This window comes from Anabrus simplex, chromosome 4 (assembly GCF_040414725.1).
Source record: "Anabrus simplex isolate iqAnaSimp1 chromosome 4, ASM4041472v1, whole genome shotgun sequence".
Lineage (NCBI taxonomy): Eukaryota > Metazoa > Arthropoda > Insecta > Orthoptera > Tettigoniidae > Anabrus > Anabrus simplex.
In genome coordinates this window covers 115,209,476-115,227,881 of record NC_090268.1, presented here as the reverse complement: position 1 = coordinate 115,227,881, position 18,406 = coordinate 115,209,476, and the positions used below count along the sequence as shown (strand labels likewise).

The 18,406-nt window shown below is 45.7% G+C and overlaps 1 long non-coding RNA gene across 1 annotated transcript in view; it reads right to left on the bottom strand.

Moving 5' to 3' along the window:
* Positions 1-18,406, bottom strand: part of LOC137500409 (uncharacterized) — a 258,124-nt gene that overhangs the window by 212,724 nt on the left and 26,994 nt on the right. The gene's annotated exons all lie outside the window — the stretch shown is intronic.

Sequence of the window (18,406 nt, the reverse complement as noted above, 5' to 3'; positions counted from 1 at the left end):
TTTCCAGATCTCTCCCCCTGGGGCAAGGCGTCTCAGAGCCCCATATGGGGTGATGCGCGTTAAAATCTCCCAATAAGAGGAAGGTGGAAGCTGATCTATAAGATCAGTGACATCAGTTATGTTAAGAGCGTGACCTGGTGGAAAATAAACATTACAAAATGTTGTTATGACAGGCAGCGGAACGCGAACAGCTACAGCCTCGAGGGGAGTTCTTAATGGAACCTCTTCGCTGTAGGTATCAGAACGTACAAAAATGCCAACACCACCGGACGCCCGGTGAGCATAGTACCGTTCTGTCGAGTACAGTCTGAAATTTCTCAAGACCGTATGATGATCAGGTCTGAAGTTGGTCTCCTGAATACAGACTATACTCACTGCGTACTCACTAATGAGCTGACGTAACTCAGCAAGATGCCTGTCATAACCGTTACAATTCCACTGTAACAGTGCCATAGTGTGGACTATAAAAGGAGTGTTAGGTTATGAGCGACAAAATGCTCGTAAGCCTAAATACTATCTACTTCTACATCCGTAGATGTAGTGGACAGCGCGACATCCATCCTGTCATCAAAAGATGGCAGGGGTACCGCCCAGAACTTCGACGCTTTTCGGGCGCGAGGGGGTCCCCTACGAGGAGAGCGCGCAGGTTTGGGAGCAGGAGTGCCTCCTGGCGCAGACTCATACCCCCCAGATCGGGGGCATGACTTCTCCTTCGCAGGGGAAGTGAGAGAGCGCTCAGCACGGGCGCCCTTCTTCCCCTCCTCTTTTCCTAGTTTAGACGGACTGGGAGATGGTTTCCCAACCCTGGTCAACGATGCCGCCTCCACCGGCTGGGGCACGACTTTCGTCGACCTCCTAGGGGGGGGGGAGAGACTTAGTCTTCCTCCCGTGCTGTGCCGGCTGGGAACTGCCAGCCTGCACTGACTTCTGGTTGGTCGAAGGTGGGGTGGTCCCCCCCTTCGAGCTTTCACTATTTGCGACGTTGCTGGGAGCAGCAACAGTCGCCTTGGGCGCAACGGTCTGGACAGGTGTCGAGGTTGAAAATGACGAACCTGGAAGACTGAGCTATCAAGCAATAGTCGAGTGTACGGGCAGGTGTATTCGCAGAATTAAACTTACGGCGCGCTTCCTGGTAGGAAAGACCATCCAGAGTCTTGATCTTCTGGATCTTCTTCTCACTCAGGTATGTCGGACAATCCCGATCCCGAGGAAAATGAAAACCGGAGCAGTTAGTGCACTTGTATGGAGTTGTGCACTCCTCCGCGCCGTGAGCTACTCGTCCACATGTACCACATACAGCCTGATTCGAACAGCGAGATACCATATGTCCGAATCGCTGGCATTGGTAGCATCGCAGGGGAGGCGGGATGTACAGCCGCACATCGCAACGATACGTTGTTACCTTGACTTTCTCTGGTAACACTGACAACTTGAAAGAGACAATGAAGGCACCAGTGGCAACGTCTTCACCGTTGACCTTGCGCGTAATGCGCCGGACGTGTGTCACGCCACGGTTCTGCATGTCCTCCATCAACTCGTCGTCAGTGTTCAAAATAAGGTCGCGGTGAAAGATGACTCCGCGAACCAGGTTCAAGGACTTATGCTCCTCCACTTTGACGGGGATTTCGCCAAAGTGCTCGCACTTAAGCAACTGATCAGCTTGCAGTGCTGTACGAGTCTTTAGAAGCAAACTACCGTTGCGCAATTTCCTAAGTTCCTCCAGTTCGACATGGACGCCTTCGATGTGCCTACTAAACAGGATCGACTTCACCAGCTTAAAATCGTGCCCATCGGTTCTGGTAGCGACCAGAAACCTAGGGAAGCTGGATCCCATTCTTTCACGCTGCGCATTTTCCCAGGGAGTTGAACCTCTCAGGGAAGCAAAAGTTAAAGACCTAGGTGGGGGACCACCATGAGAGAGCCGACTTCGTTTGGAAGCCATGCCCGATAGCTTCTCGCCGAATGCCACCCACTCCGATCAGGGGTCTCTGTAGCCGAACCAAGCAGCCAAGGCAATACCCACCTGGTCATAGCAGGTACTGCCCGGGGTCCGATGTTGGACGATGAATAATACGGGATGACTGAGGCAATGAGCACTAAGACTCCCTTCCTCCAGTCATCCGCAATAGCATGTACCCCATAGCGTGTACAGAACACTAAACATAGAGAGAAAAATAAAAAATAATTAATAATAATATGTCCTTCTGGCATTCGGCTGTGCGGGGACCTGTGTTGTCAGGCGGATACTACTGCCAAGGTACATGGCGCTCCCACCACGCAATGGTGCTGGGTGGACAGTTGCGGGCTTTTGGGCGTAATCGCACACGTACGAGGCCCATCGCCGGGCAGCACGCACATCAAAATTTGGAATGGTCTACATCTGACCCTCGGAAAAATAATAGAAAATAAAGACGGGACCATGGCCACATGACCCTCTAAGTCGCCTTCTACGACAGGCAGGGATTACCTGTGAATGTACTCGACCCCTCCCATCCACAGGAGGTCCAACACATTATACCAAACCGCAATCCATGTCCGCGCCTAGGTCGCTCCTTTTTGTCGACTCATACGACAGGCAGGGGGGCACCACGGGTGTATTCTACATGTGCGTCCCCCACCCGCAGGGGATAGTGTGTTTGGTCCGCAAGAGGTATTTTATTTCGCTCAAGTCCGCCGGCAAGCCGGTTAGGACCCCCCCTATTCGCCACCTGGGACGCGCCACGTGGGAGTATCACCTCTCCCCTGCTACGCCTTCGTAGCAGGTTCGTGGAATTCTGATTTGATTTGTCCATCCCTCATGTGACTACTTCTGCTTACTATCCTCAACCATCTCTAGCTGAACGGGTCAATCGTAATCTGAGGTTAGCTCTTATTGTCTATCATCACGACGATCATTCTAGGTGGGACACGTCCCTGCATTGGTTAGCTTTCCCTTTGAATTCGGCGGTTCATGAATCCCATAAATTTACTCCAGCTTCTTTGATGTTCAAGTTTGTTCCCAACACGCCGCTCTCTTGCCTTTGGTCTCTTAATGATATTCTACCTGAGGCAATAGATCCAGATAATATTAGAGATCTTTGGAAGAAGGCTAAGGACAATCTAAAAATTTCTCATGAAAAGGGTAGGGAAAAATATGATCGTGGCCGGTGGCCCACCAATTTAAAAGGTAGGAGACCAAGTTATGGTCAAGAAATTTGTTCCCGCGGGCAAGCTTGCCCCCATATTTCATGGGACGTGCACCGTCTTGGATTTTTTAACGCCGGTGATATTGTTAGTGAGCAATCCAGCCACCGAGAGAATATTTAGGGTTCACCTGTCCCAGGTGAAACCTGTGTAAATTACTTGCTCCTTGGATTTTTAACTTCTTGTAAGAGCCCCAAAAGGTTAAATTTTTCTCTAAATCCTAGGCCTTCTGCCCCTTATAGTGTTACATTTCGTTTTTTTTTTGTTTTTTTGTTATCTGCTCTGTATAAATTTTGTGAAACCTTCCCTGAAGTTATTCTGCTGCCCCCTCCGTATGGCCATTACCAAGCTCCCGTCTCCTGCTAAACCACACTAGTGGAATTGAAATTAAATAAAAGTTTCCACGCCGCTGGCCCCTCAGCCTCAACCACAAAGACTGTACCCTAGAAAACATTAATATCCGACAAAAATTCTGCCGCCGAGATCTTACTGTTTCAGTGCCCCCGCAGCCGTGCATCGCCGTACCGCCACTGAGGTGGGATACGGGCCCACTCCACTCCAGCGAGGTCAACTTGTGTACGGCACGCCGGAGCCCTCCTTCCGGCCAAGGCTGATGTGCGGCACACCACCCGCAAGCTACTTGTGGACTGTAAACAAACGTCGCATCTGCGGCATGCAGCACGACTACCCCTCTCATAGTGCGGAAGAGCGGTATCTCAGGGTACTTAAGGGGTTCGAGCGGCCTCCTCTGGACACAGGCAGCGGCGGCAGGTCTTGTCGTCAAAATTAAGCGACAGATAATGTTCTTCTTCAGCTACATGGACACTCTATTTCTACAATTAATACGGCTTTGCTTCAAATCAACCTTTGGTGAACTTAGAATTTTATTTTTCCTTTCAAGAATTAAAGTTTTTTTTTCTGAATTCAACTACTACAAACTTTTAGAGACCTTTCATCGAAAGCTACTACAAAAAGTTCTAAGACTGGATTTAATTTAACCCCACTTATATCAAACAACGTCTGAGACCTAAAACTACTGAAAAGTTATATTTTTCACCTAAATTCTTCAACTCATCAGCAAAAAAAAAAAAAAAACTTGGACTTTGTTTTAAAACAAAATTTTGTTTTCTTCAGTGTCATCCCTTGGAAGGACTTTTGGGTGCTTGCTGATGATGATGCTTGTTGTTTTAAGGGGCCTAACATCGAAGGTCATCGGCCCCTAATGGTACGAAATGAAAGAACAAAAATTACAAAGGCATCCACTGACCAAAATAAAAATTTAAAATGTCATGAAGAATGAATGGATGGACAGGAACCCAACAAAACACAAAACAAACAAACAAAAACCAGTGGATCGGACTCAATAGAGAACGAAAATAACATTATTACCGACCAAGGAACCACTTATAAAGCACAGTGATGCTTGGTGTCTAAAGGGGATGCAAAATCCACGTCTAAGGCCCCACAGAATAGTACATGTCGCGAGTAAAATAGAACCATGGTATGTGTCATGTTGGGGTATTAATCAGAAGTAGCGAAGACTCACGGTGTTCCACAAAAGATGGTACTACTCACAAGTATTGTACTTCGTACAGCTAACGCAGACCTATGGTGTTTCGCACACAGTGGCGCCACTTACAGCCAACGCAAACCGATGAGTTTCCTCACCTAGGGGTACTAGTCACGGGTGCCGGTCTCAAGGGCCCCGTGGTGTTCTTCACATAGTGAGTACTAATCACAGGCAACGCAGACCCACGGTGTCGCTCATATAGTGGTACAACTCACAGGCTACGCCCAGACCCGCGGTGTTGCCCACATGGGTACAACGCAAGGGTACTGGAATCCACCCGGCCAGGCTTTTTACTGCAACGAATCACAAACATATTTCGTACCATGTTAGTGATACTACGCGCAAGTACATGCAACCCATGGTGTTTCCCGCATGATGGTACGAATCAAGAGTAATTTCATGGTTCTAATTCATTCATCCCTTGGTCGCCCCTTTTAGTCGCCTCGCACGACAGGCAGGGGATACCGTTGGTTTATTATTCGATAGCCTCCCCCACCCACAGGGGGTGTGTGTTTGGTCCGCGAGAGGTATTTTATTTCCCTCAAGTCCGCCGGCAAGCCGGTTAGGACCCCCCTATCCGCCACCTGGCACGCGCCACGTGGGAGGATCACCTCTCCCCCTGCTACGCCTGCGTAGATGGTTCGTGGAGGACTTTGGGGGGGGGGAGGTCTGTACCGGGCGGTACACCTCCACGCCGCTAGTTCAAATATTGCGCCAGTTGAAACTCCTCTACAGGAGAAAGCCTGAACTTCAACAAACCGTATTAACTCAACGGTTTCTCGGAAGATGTCAATACAGTAAAGTTGGTAATTTTGAAGTGTTCTGAACTGTGTCTATTTCGATTTGTGTTTGTTTGCTCCGTATCAAGAAGTTTGGACATTCTCTAACAGATGTCTCTACCAAAAACTATGATGACGCACTCTGGTGTAAAGGAATGTACTGTCCTGAAGGAATATTGTATTCCTAAGTTTTGTTTTTACTAAATTTTGTTCTGTGGTTTTTGGGTTGGCAACAGTTATCCTTTATTTCCGCCTGTTTTGAATTTAACCAATCTCTAATTTTTGTAATTAATTTCTGACCAATAGTGTCTTTCTTTTTCGATGTTGATGTGTAACTTTTAGCTATCCAATAAAATTGAGAGGGGTGTCCACTCATTCCTGAAAGGTCTCGAATTTTCCACGAGGGTATAAAACAGCTGATTTTCTTGTCTCGGGGCCCTTCAGTAACATCTAACTTAGTGTGTGTGGAAATGTAGCAGGGGTCGGGAAGCTACCTTTCGTCAAGCAGCAGTTCTTCTACAAGGTAATGGCCTGTTAACATCTTCATTTCTTGCTAGCTCAGCAGTTTAACTCTCGGGGAGGGTTCGAAACCTTTAGTATGTAACCTACCTTTTTAAAATGTAAATTATTTTCTGTCTATGTAAAATCTATAAATTTCTTTTACTGTAAAGCGGGGATAGAGAGTGCCTCTCCCTCTCGAACTCCCCTTCATTTGGAAATTGAGGTGACTACGTTTTCATAACCGTTTCTTCTCTTCCTTAAAATATTAAAGTTTCTCATACGGGTCACCTCCTTAGCTTGGGATTAGCCCCTGTGTTTCGGCCTAGAGCCACTTAGGTTTTAAAAGTGTATTTAGGAGTGCAAGTTCACGCCTCCAATCCCTTCTGTACTTTGGGCCAGTAACTTAACCTGATGTTTTGTTTTCTTCATGCGAAGGCCCCGTAGGTTGGGTATTAATTACCCCTGTTTCCTTGTGTGCCTTAAGGGCAGATAGAAGTGAAGTTTGTTGTAGCCTTTGATAGGCTTGTAAAATTGAGAGCGGGTCTGCTCTTTTCCTTAACATTGTAATTAGGAGCAAGTGCTCCTTGTACTTACGGGTTTTCTGCCTTTTAGCAATTTCGGTTGTGAGCTGAGAGCTCAGAAATTAAACTTGGGGCTCGAAGCCCAAATCTTGTAACGAACTGTAATTTGTTAATTTGTTGATCTGCTACTTGGTACCCGTTATACTCTGTTAATTGTTGATTTTGTAAAGAAAATATAACCTTTGTTAAAGTTTTAAATTAACTTTAATTTTGTAGTTGAGACCTATTCCAGCCCGCACCTTCTTTCACCTCTAACTACCACGGATATCTCCGTAACAGTACTAACCAAAGAACCGTGGTATTCCTGACATAAGGGACATGGGAAAATTAGATCCATGGTGTTCTTCACATGGTGGTACTGTCAACCCATGGTGTTCCTCACGTAATGGTACTAATCGCAAGTAGGCTCATGGTTCTAATGTTATCATCCCTTGGTCACCCCTTTCAGTCGCCTGTTACAACAGGCAGGGGATACACTGCAATAGCAAAACACCTCGTTTCCACCTCTAAAACAACAAGGAATAAACTGACCACGAAATGGGTTAAAACTGAGCTTAAACGGGCAAAACGAGAAACACAACCGAACGCAACCTATTCACAACCTTTCACATTACAAGAGGTCGATGGGGGATTAAAATCACTCCGAAATGGCAAAGCTGCAGGACTAGATGGAATGTACCCAGAACTACTAAAAAACTGTGGTCCAGCTACAAGAAGATGGCTCGCTGCATTCTTCAGCTCCATACTTCAGTCAGGAAGACTTCCCCCAACCTTCAAGAAGTCAAAAATTATTGCCCTTCTGAAACCAGGAAAGGATCCAACTCTCCCACAAAGCTATCGACCTATAGCTCTACTCTGCGTCACCTACAAGTTATTAGAAAGACTGATACTAAACCGAATAGCACCAGCCATCGAAGCATTCCTTCCAGTTGAACAAGCAGGATTTCGACCCCGCCGTGACTGCAGTGACCAAGTACTGTCCTTGACCACATATCTGGAGGTTGGTTTTGAGAAGAAAGAGAAAAGCGTCTCTGTCTTCTTAGATCTTACAGCTGCATATGACACAGTCTGTAGGGAACGTCTTATGCTTAAACTGATTAAAGCTGTTCCTTGCTTAAAAATTACTACACTAATTGACAGAATATTAAGCAACCGACTATTTCAAGTTCACTCAGAACACAACAGAAGCAAATTCCACAAAGTCAACAATGGTCTGCCTCAAGGGTCGGTTCTATCTCCTACTCTCTTCAACTTACACATCCACGATCTGACTGAAACAGTGTCCCGAAAGTTCATATATGCGGACGATATTTGCCTTACAATTCAACGACCCAACTTCGCAGAAGCTGAAATAGTTCTTAACCGAGACCTTGAACTGTTGGATGACTACTTTCAAAGATGGTACCTTCATCCCAATCCACAGAAAACAGTGACATCTACATTCCATCTGAACAACGCAGAAGCAAACCACCATCCAAGGGTATTCTTCAAGGGCCATGAACTACAATATTGTGCCAATCCCAGTTACTTAGGAGTAACATTGGACAGGTCTCTTACGTACAAAAATCACCTGCAGAAAACCGCCAACAAACTAAAAAGTCGTAATAACATTCTCCAACGATTGGCTGGAACTTCCGGGGGAGCGGATGGAAACACATTAAGGACAACATCTCTGGCCTTAGTCTATTCTGCAGCAGAATACTGCTCTGGTGTCTGGCTTAACAGTGCTCACACACAGCTAGTAGATTCACAACTTCGTCAAACCATGCGAACCATAACTGGTATACTTCGTGCTACACCGACCCAATGGTTACCGGTTCTCAGCAATATACTACCTCCACATATCAGGAGACAGAAGGCCCTTTTTCAGCTATGGACCGGAAAGCTAAAGAATGAACATCTACCTGTTCATGAGGATATCAGACAGAAATGCACACGCCTGAAGTCTCGCCAGCCTGCTGGGAAGACAGCCGTGAAGATAACATCTAGCGAATTCAACCCCACCTCTAAATGGTTAACAGAGTGGTCTTTATCCGCACCTCGGGCAATAGTGGATATTAATAACCCATCCACAAAGCTGGCAGGCTTTGATCTGCCACGTTGCACCTGGAGTAGACTAAACCGCATGAGATGTGGAGTAGGTAGAACAGCATCTACTTTACACACCTGGGGCTGGTCAGTTTCTCCATACTGTGATTGTGGGGAGGTTCGACAAACAATGAAACATGTAGTGCAGGAATGTCCACTCCGTGCTTTCACTGGCACCATGGAAGACCTCAACTCAGCAACACCCGAAGCAGTGAAGTGGGTGGCGGGTTTGGACATTCACATTTAGTGACATGTACATCACTCGCACTCAGTGTGTATATATGAACTGTCAGAGTTGATAGGTGGATAGCGATGTAAATATATTGCGTTTTCTTCTTGTACTTTCAAACTTTGTAAATTGCTTTCTTTGACTGTATAGATATGATAATTTGTATTTACTTTCTACTCATCTTTCACTGGTTGTGTAAATAGTTTATAGGTTGTCATTATTCATCATACGCCAAACAAACAAACAAACAAACAAACAAACAAACAAACAAACAAACAAACAAACACGATTCGGAATATTTGAATGCAGTAAATGCTCGATTACATTGAGCGAGTTTACTAGGTTCTAACCGGGGGGGTTTAAAACGGGCGAGTCAGCGAAGAAATGCAAAATATTCAGAAAAATCATTATCGTCCACATTGTTGCAACATAAGTGAGTCACTTAAGTTTATGTAGGAGGTCCACTTATAGCAATAAGTGAGACAATTAAGTGGATAATATGAAATGAAACCTGGCTTATAAGGGGCACTTATGTGTAAGTACTCTCTATGAATTATTCGGCCCTAAGTCATTGGATGGTGGGTATATAACATTGAAGTAACTAGCATGCTTAAAACACTTTTGATTGTGAAGTGTTATTCATATTACGACCGGGAAGCAGATCGGGGCAAAATGATATAAGTTCTAACGAGGCATGGTAGTGGCTGCTAAACGAAAGAGACTTTCAATTTCTGGAACTATCAGCGTGTTCAAAGCGGAGCTAAGGATTTCAGCCACATTAACAGGATGACATGATACTTTTTAGCCACTTATCTTCAATCTAGTTCTGGATTTGAGCCATTGAAATGATGATGATGATGATGATGATGCTTGTTGTTTTTTTTGCTAGGGGCTTTACGTCGCACCGACACAGATAGGTCTTATGGCGACGATGGGACAGGAAAGGCCTAGGAGTTGGAAGGAAGCGGCCGTGGCCTTAATTAAGGTACAGCCCCAGCATTTGCCTGGTGTGAAAATGGGAAACCACGGAAAACCATCTTCAAGGCTGCCGATAGTGGGATTCGAACCTACTATCTCCCGGATGCAAGCTCACAGCCGCGCGCCTCTACGCGCACGGCCAACTCGCCCGGTCTGCTTGTTGTTTAAAGGGGCCTAACATCGAGGTCATCGGCCCCTAATGAAACGAAACGAAATAACAAAAGAAATACAACCACCATTGACCAAAATAAAAAAATTTAAAAATCGTCATGAAGAAGGAATGGATGGACTTGAACAAAAAACCAACAACAACAAAAAACGAGCAAACAAAGAAATAGTGGATCCAACTCAAAAAAAGATCATAAATAATTTATTACTGACCAAGGGACCACTCATAAAGAACAATCCTGAATCGAGGATGCTTGATGTCTAAAGGGGTTAAAAATCAAGATCTAATGCCCCTCAGAATGGTACATGTCGCGAGTAAAGTAGAACCATGGTATTTGTCATGTTGGAGTACTAATCAAAAGTAGCGAAGACTCACGGTGTCCCTCATATGATTGTAATACTCACAAGTATTGCACTTCGTACAGGAAACGCAGACCTATGGTGTTTCTCACACAATGGCGCAACTCATAGCCAAAGCAAACCGATGAGGTTCCTCACCTAGGTGTATTAGTCACGGGCGCCGGTATTCCCGTGGTGTTCCTCACATAGTGGGTACTAATCACAGGTAACGCAGACCCACAATGTCGCTCATATAGAGGTACAACTCACAGGCAACGCCCAGACCCGCGGTGTTGCTCACATGGGTACGACGCACGGGTGCTGGAAACCCCCAGGCCAGCCTCTTTACTGCTACTAATCACAAACCTATTTCGTACCTAATATAGTATAGTGGTACTACTCGCAAGTACAGGCAACCCATGGTGTTCCCCGCGTGATGGTACGAATCAAAAGTATGGTTCTAATTCAATCATCCCTTGGTCGCCCCTTTTAGTCGCCTCTAACGACAGGCAGGGGATACCGTGGGTGTATTATTCGTCTGCGTCCCCCACCCACAGGGGGTAAAGAGAGAGAGAGAAAAGAAGTAGAAAAACGGGATCCGTCACTTCGAAAGATGAAGTAACGGACGAAGAAAGGCAAGGGCCACGAACGGCGTGAAAATGAAAGACTCCCGAGGCCTCGAATGCTCTAATACCGTCGGGGTCGGAAAAGAACAAGAGTTGACCAAGGGAGGTCGGACAGGATAGACGAAAGTGAGGAGGTTGGCACAAGTAAGTCGAAGCAATGCCAAGACTCAGCTAAGGGCCCCGTGGTCGCCAATCCACACTCCCATGTTGAGAGCCCCTTGGGCCCCTATTAGTCGCCTCTTACGACAGGCAGGGCATACCGCGGGTGTATTCTACATGTGCGTCCCCCACCCGCAGGGGGTAATGTGTTTGGTCCGCAAGAGGTATTTTATTTCCCTCAAGTCCGCCGGCAAGCCGGTTAGGACCCCCCTATCCGCCACCTGGGACGCGCCACGTGGGAGTATCACCTCTCCCCCTGCTGCGCCAACGTAGTAGGTTCGTGGCCATTGAAAAGAATGTGCTTGTAGAAAAATCTTATTTTGTTTCGTTGGCAGTAAATTTAGATAGCATAACTTCCTGTTTCACTTATTCAATCTAGACTGTCTAATACGGTAAATCCTCTTACTGTGGTTTTTTCAGATCAATCAAAAATATGTTACTAGTATATAAAATTTCTGACGAATTAAATGAAACAGAGTTCGCACTTTTATTATTTAAGGAGATATAAAAGTTGAAATAAAATTGCTTTGATAGCTCTGCACATGGTGCAGTTAAACATTGTGCATTCAACCTTCGGAATGTACTGTAAATAACATTCACAAAAGGCATATAAAATTTGGTTAACATATGTATTCAACCTGAGGAACGTAAATTCATGCACGGTACATTTATGCATGATAATCCATTACATATTCTATTTACCATATTTTCACCATCTATAATCAATAAGTCTTCTCTACAATTGCTACCTCCTTTATTGACCTCCAAAACTGCATTAACCTTCAGTTCAATAACTAAGACTACCTTCCACAACCTGTAACTACCGGTTTAAACATTTAGCCCAACAAATAACTGCTTGGAAATTCAAAGAGAATGGCTGAAATTATTTACAATCATTTTCGTTATCAGTTAGCTTATATCCTGAACGACTCCTTAGTCGAATGGCCAGCATTGAGGCCTTCGGATTCCCGGCCTGATCGGGGATTTTGATCGCGTGTGATTAATTCTTCTCTTTCGGGGACTGGGTGTTTGTGCTTGCCCATCACTCTCATCTTTATATTTAGACACCATAGCACATTACAAACCACCACAGAAACACGCAATGGTGATTACATCCCTCCACACAGGGTTGGCATTATCAGGGGTATCCGGCCGTAAAACAAGGCCATATCCATATGGGTAACTCAGTTCACACCCACGACCCCACAGGTGTAAGAAAAACAGTGGAAAATGAAGGAAAAGTTATCTGATCTCCAGTATACAGAATTCTGACGTAAATCCATTGCACATGTTGAATATTGCTTCAGTCACTCAAGATAGTCTTAATTTTTTAAAGTCGTGATTAACAGATTCTAGGCGTGTACACAAAGACATACTTACAAATAAGGTTCCCCAATATTTTCAAAATCTGTTGATTTTGCCTTGGACGAATACCGTAAATCGACTTCTTTAATGGCCAGGAAGAAATAAATGCAGGTGTTGTATTTTGCATGCTGAAGGCCTTGGCCTTGAGTATCCTGCCGGGATGTGGTAATCCACTATACATTGATACAATTACTGGAGGTAGATGCCAAGTCCCGAAACCCGTCCTCGTTTTTCACAGCAGCCGGAAACATATCGCCAATGTCAAGGTCTAACCACTTCTGCCAACTGCATGCGTGTGTATGTTGAATTCTATTGCACTTCCTAATCCAGTACGTGTAAGATATCGGAGGAGGGAAATGTATACCACTCATCATCCATGTATAATAATAATAATAATAATAATAATAATAATAATAATAATAATAATAATAATAATAATAATAATAATATTATATGCTTAGTACCTAGATTTTAACAGACGCCTGAGAGAAGATAGCCAAGAAGAGGAAGTAAATCTGCAGACAGAGGTCACAGTAACTGAAAATTCTTACATCTCAGCCGACTACGCTCGGATCCGATTCCGCAACAACATTGAGTCTAGAACATAACTACCTAACCACCTGCAATATTTGTATTTATGATAGCCTATTATTCTATGTATGGCAATGATTATGGTGATTATTGTTGTTTCAAGATGCCCTAAAATCTAAGTCATCGAACTGTCTTGTATGATGATGATGATGATGATGATTATTATTATTATTATTATTATTATTATTATTATTATTATTATTATTATTATTATTATTATACGACTACTTCTGTCATGTGTGAACCATCGATCCTGAAAACCACAAAGAATTATAACATATTTCATAATGACGGTCCAATGAACGAAAGTTAGCATTGTTTATCCATCTCAAGAACTCAGACAGACCTTATGACTACGATGGGATAGGACAAGGCTAAGACTAGAAAGGAACAATAGGCAGGCACATAGACTGCTTGGCCCCTGTGGGTGGGGGACGTAGACGAGGAATACACACACGGTAACCCCTGCCTGTCGTAAGAGGCGACTAAAAGGGGCCCAATGGGCTCTCTAATTGGGAGCGTGAGTTGATGATGATGATGATACTTGTTGTTTAAAGGGGTCTAACATCTAGGTCATCGGACCCTAATGGTAAGAAATTAAACGAAATATAACGACAATTCAAAAGTCCAAAATCATCCAATGACCAGAATTCAAGATGCGATGATGAAGAATGAATGAACGGATATGAATTTAAAACAATCAGTGGATCCGACCCGCAATGCCCCCATTTCCCAGAAACTAGCGTTAAACGATAGTATTACTGAGATAAGGACCGCTTCTAAAGCAAAAAACTGAATTGATGATGCTTTTTGTCTAAAGGGGTCCTAAATCCAGGTCATCGGTCCCATGGCAGACCCATGGTGTCGCTCATAGTGGTACTAATCACAGGTACTGTAAAACCCACCCTCATTCACACACTGTCGCTACTAATCACAAACCTATTGTGTACCTAACATAGTGGTACTACGCGCAAGTAAAAGCGACCCATGATGTTCCCCGCATGGTGGTACTAATTACAAGTAGTCTCATGGTTCTAATTCGATCATTCCTTGGTCCCCGTTTTAGTCACCCTTTACGACAGGCAGGGCATACCATGGGTGTATTCTTCGCCTGCATCCCCCACCACCAAAAGGGGTATGTGTGTGGTCCGCGAGAGCTATTTTACTTCGCTCACGTCCGCCGGCAAGCCAGTTAGGACCCCCCTTTCCGTCACCTTGGAAGCGCCACGTGGGGGTATCACATCTCCCCCTGCTAAGCCAGCGTAGTAGGTTCGTGGGGAAGCTTGAGTTGGCGACCACAGGGCCCTTAGCTGAGTCCTGGTATTCCTTCAACTTTCTTTTGCCCGGCTCCTCACTTTCACCATCCTGTCCGACCTCTCTTGGTCAAAACATGTGCTTTTAAAACAACGATGGCATTAGAGTATTCAAGGTCTAGGGAGTCTTTCACTTTCACGCCCTTCGTGGCTCTTGTCTTTCTCTGCCCGGTACTTCATTTCTCGAAGTACCTGATCCCATCCATCTTCTCTCTCTCTGAACCCCTCTGTGGGGGGGAGATGATGATGATGCTTGTCGTTTTAAGGGGCCTAACATCTAGGTCATCGGCCCCTGATGGTACGAAATGAAATCACAAAACAAAAGTTTTAAATCATCCATTGACCAAAAGAGAACAAATGACATGAAGAATGAATGGATGGACATGAACCCAAAACAGTCAGTGGATCCTACCCAAAAACTACCAGAAAGAAACAGCGTTACCGACCAAGGGACCACTTTTAAAGTACAATGCTGATAATGATGATGATGCTTGTTTTCTAAAGGGGTCCAAAATCCTGGTCAACGGCCCCTCATAATGGTACATGTCGCTAGTAAAGTACAACCATGGCATTTGTCATGTTGGGGTACTAATCAAAAGTAGCGAAGACTGACGGTGTTCCACACATGATGGTACTACTAACAAGTATTGTACGTCGTATAGGTAACGCAGACCTACGGTGTTTCTCACACAATGGCGCCACTCATAGCCAACGCAAAGCGATGAGGTTCCTCACCTAGGTGTACTAGTCACGGGCGCCGTGGTGTTCCTCACATCGTGGGTACTAATCACGGGCAACGCAGATCCACGGTGTCGCTCGTATAGTGGTACAACTCACAGGCAACGCCCAGACACGCGGTGTTGCTCACATGGGTACGACTCACGGGAACTGGAAACCCACAGCCGAACCACACTGCTGCTACGAATCACAAACCCATTTCGTACCTACTATAGTGGTACTACTCGCAAGTAAAGGCGACCCATGGTGTTCCCCGCGTGATTTTACTAATCAAAAGTAGTTTCATGGTTCTAAGACAATCATCCCTTGGTAAACCCTCTTAGACGCCTCTCACGACAGGCAGGGGATACCGTGGGTGTATTTTGCGTCTGCGTTCCCCCACCCACAGGGGGTAGAGAGAGAGAAGAAAGAAGAAGAAGGGATCCGTCACTTCGAAAAATGAAGTAACGGACGAAGAAAGGCAAGGGCCACGAAGGGCGTGAAAATGAAAGACTCCCGAGGCCTCGAATGCTCTAATACCGTCGGGGTCGGAAAAGAATAAGAGTTGACCAAGGGAGGTCGGACAGGATAGACGAAAGTGAGGAGCCTGGCACAAGAATGTGGAAGCAATGCCAAGACTCAGCTAAGGGGCCGGTGGTCGCCAATCCACACTCCCAAGTTGAGAGCCCCTTGGGCCCCTTTTAGTCGCCTCTTACGACAGGCAGGAGATACCGATGATGATGATGATGATGCTTGTTGTTTAAAGGGGCCTAACATCGAAGGTCATCGGCCGCTAATGGAACGATATAAACGACATGAGAGATGATGTTAAAATTTTAAAAAACACATCCACTGACTAGAGTTTATAAAAATTGTAATGGAGAAAAATGAGGGTGATATTAAAACAATCAGTGGATCTAATGCGCAATGCATTATTTTCTACTAAAATAAGAGAATATATAGGAAAACTAAAAAATGAGGCATTGCCTGGTAGTACATAATTTACGTGAGACGTTAAAATAACACATTAAAATACGTGACATCAACTAAAATGAAGTCAATGGGATAAAACCGCACGTGACACAAAACACACTAGGACAAAGGACATCATCACACACGATAAAACAGTCCACTATCTCTCATAAAGCGGACGACGAGGTCTGCTGACTGCTCGTCAGCACCCAAGATAAGGGAGATTGTACTCGGAAGGTTAAGACTACGGCGCAGATCGACCAGGTCCACACACTCCGTAAGGATGTGCACCACGGTAAGATGGTCGCCGCAGGTACACACCGGAGGGGGTTCTCCTTTCAAAAGATGCGAGTGAGTCAAAATACCGTGACCGATCCGAAGACGACATAATACCACGGCTTCCCTCCACGAAGCCCGAAGGGAAGTCCTCCATACCTTCTTTGTTCCTTTTATCGCTCTCAGCTTATTGGGAAGTGGAATGGCCTGCCACTCCATCTCCCAATGGGACATAACAAGATGTCTCAGCTGGGAGAGAATATCACTTGCTGGAACCTTGAAAGGCAACGGGGGCAGTGTAACTGTCTCCTTACTGCCCCCTTGGCAGCCTGATCTACTAACTCGTTTCCTTCTATGACCATGTGGCTTGGGAGCCACAGAAACGTGATTCTGGTGCCAGCATCCCAACACCCGGCCAGCAGGTCCTGGATTCGCTGCACCAGAGGGTGCCGAGGGAAACAGGTATCTATAGACTGGAGCGAACTCAAGGTGTCAGTACACAGAAGATAGTGTCGGCGCTCATTGTACAGTGCGTACCGCAGAACCACACAGATAGCATAGAGCTCTGCTGTGTACACACTACAGGTTGTCGGAAGACCAAAAAGGAACCTATCATTGTCAACAACGAACGCACAGCCCACCTTCGTATATGTCCTTGAACCATCCGTGTAGACGACGACTGAACCTGGATAGCGGCCAACAACGGACCGGAAGAGCCTCCGATAAATCAAAGGGTCCGTGTTTTCCTTTGGGCCAGTGTGCAGATCAAGGATTATTTCAGGTCGTCATACGACCCACGGAGGTACCCCACTTGGTTGTCTGACAAGGCAAGGAACCGAAAGTACGTCAAACAATTCGTAACTGCTATCCAAGCGTATCCCAACCGGCCGCGTCGCTCGAGGACGAGCAGCGTACAGCAAATGGTTGGCATTGTTGAACACGCAAGGATAGCTTGGATGAAGTGACATCTGTCGCAAATTTGCAGCATACGAAAAAAGCATCTGCTGGCGCCTCAGGTGTAAAGGCGGCACACCAGACTCAGCGAGTAGGCTGGCAATGGGGCTTGTACGAAAAGCTCCCGTCACCAACCTAACCCCGCTGTGGTGGATACTGTTAAGCTTCGCAAGAATGCTTGGTCTTGCTGAGCCATATGCTGCACTGCCGTAGTCTAGCCGAGATACAATATGTGCCCTATAGAATCGTAGGAGCACCGTGCGGTCAGCCCCCCCAAGAAGTGCTGCTAAGAAACTTCATGATGTTAAGCTTCTTAGTGCATTGCACTTTCAACTGCCGCACGTGTGGCTCCCACGATAATTTACTGTCAAAAAGGAGCCCAAGAAATCGGTAAGTGTCAACAACTGGAAGAACGACATTTCCTAAGTAAAGCTCAGGATGTGGGTGAAGAGTACGTTGACGACAGAAATGGACAACACAGGTCTTTGCGGCAGAAACCCGAAAGCCGTGACTTAAAGTCCACTGCTCCACCCTCCTAATAGCTTGCTGTAATTGTCGCTCTGCGACTGCCATACTGCACGAGCTATAGTGCAGAGCAAAGTCGTCCACATATTGGGACGATATTACTGCTAGACCAGCGGCAGCGACAATACCGTTTATGGCAATCGCGAACAAAGTGACACTAAGGACCGATCCCTGTGGGACTCCATTTTCTTGAACGTGGTATTGCGAATATGTCATCCCTACTCGGACACGGAATAGACGGAGGGACAAAAAATTCGCAATAAATACCGGCAAGTTACCTCGGAATCTCCATTGATGCAGGCCAGAAAGGATGCCATATCGCCATGTGGTGTCGTAGGCCTTCTCCAGGTCAAAGAAAACAGCTACCAAGTGCTGTTTACGGAGAAACGCATCCTGAATAGAGCTCTCCAGGCGTACCAAGTGGTCAGTGGTGGATCGAGCGGCTCGAAAACCACATTGGTACTCGGACAAGAGTCCTTGTTTCTCCAGACA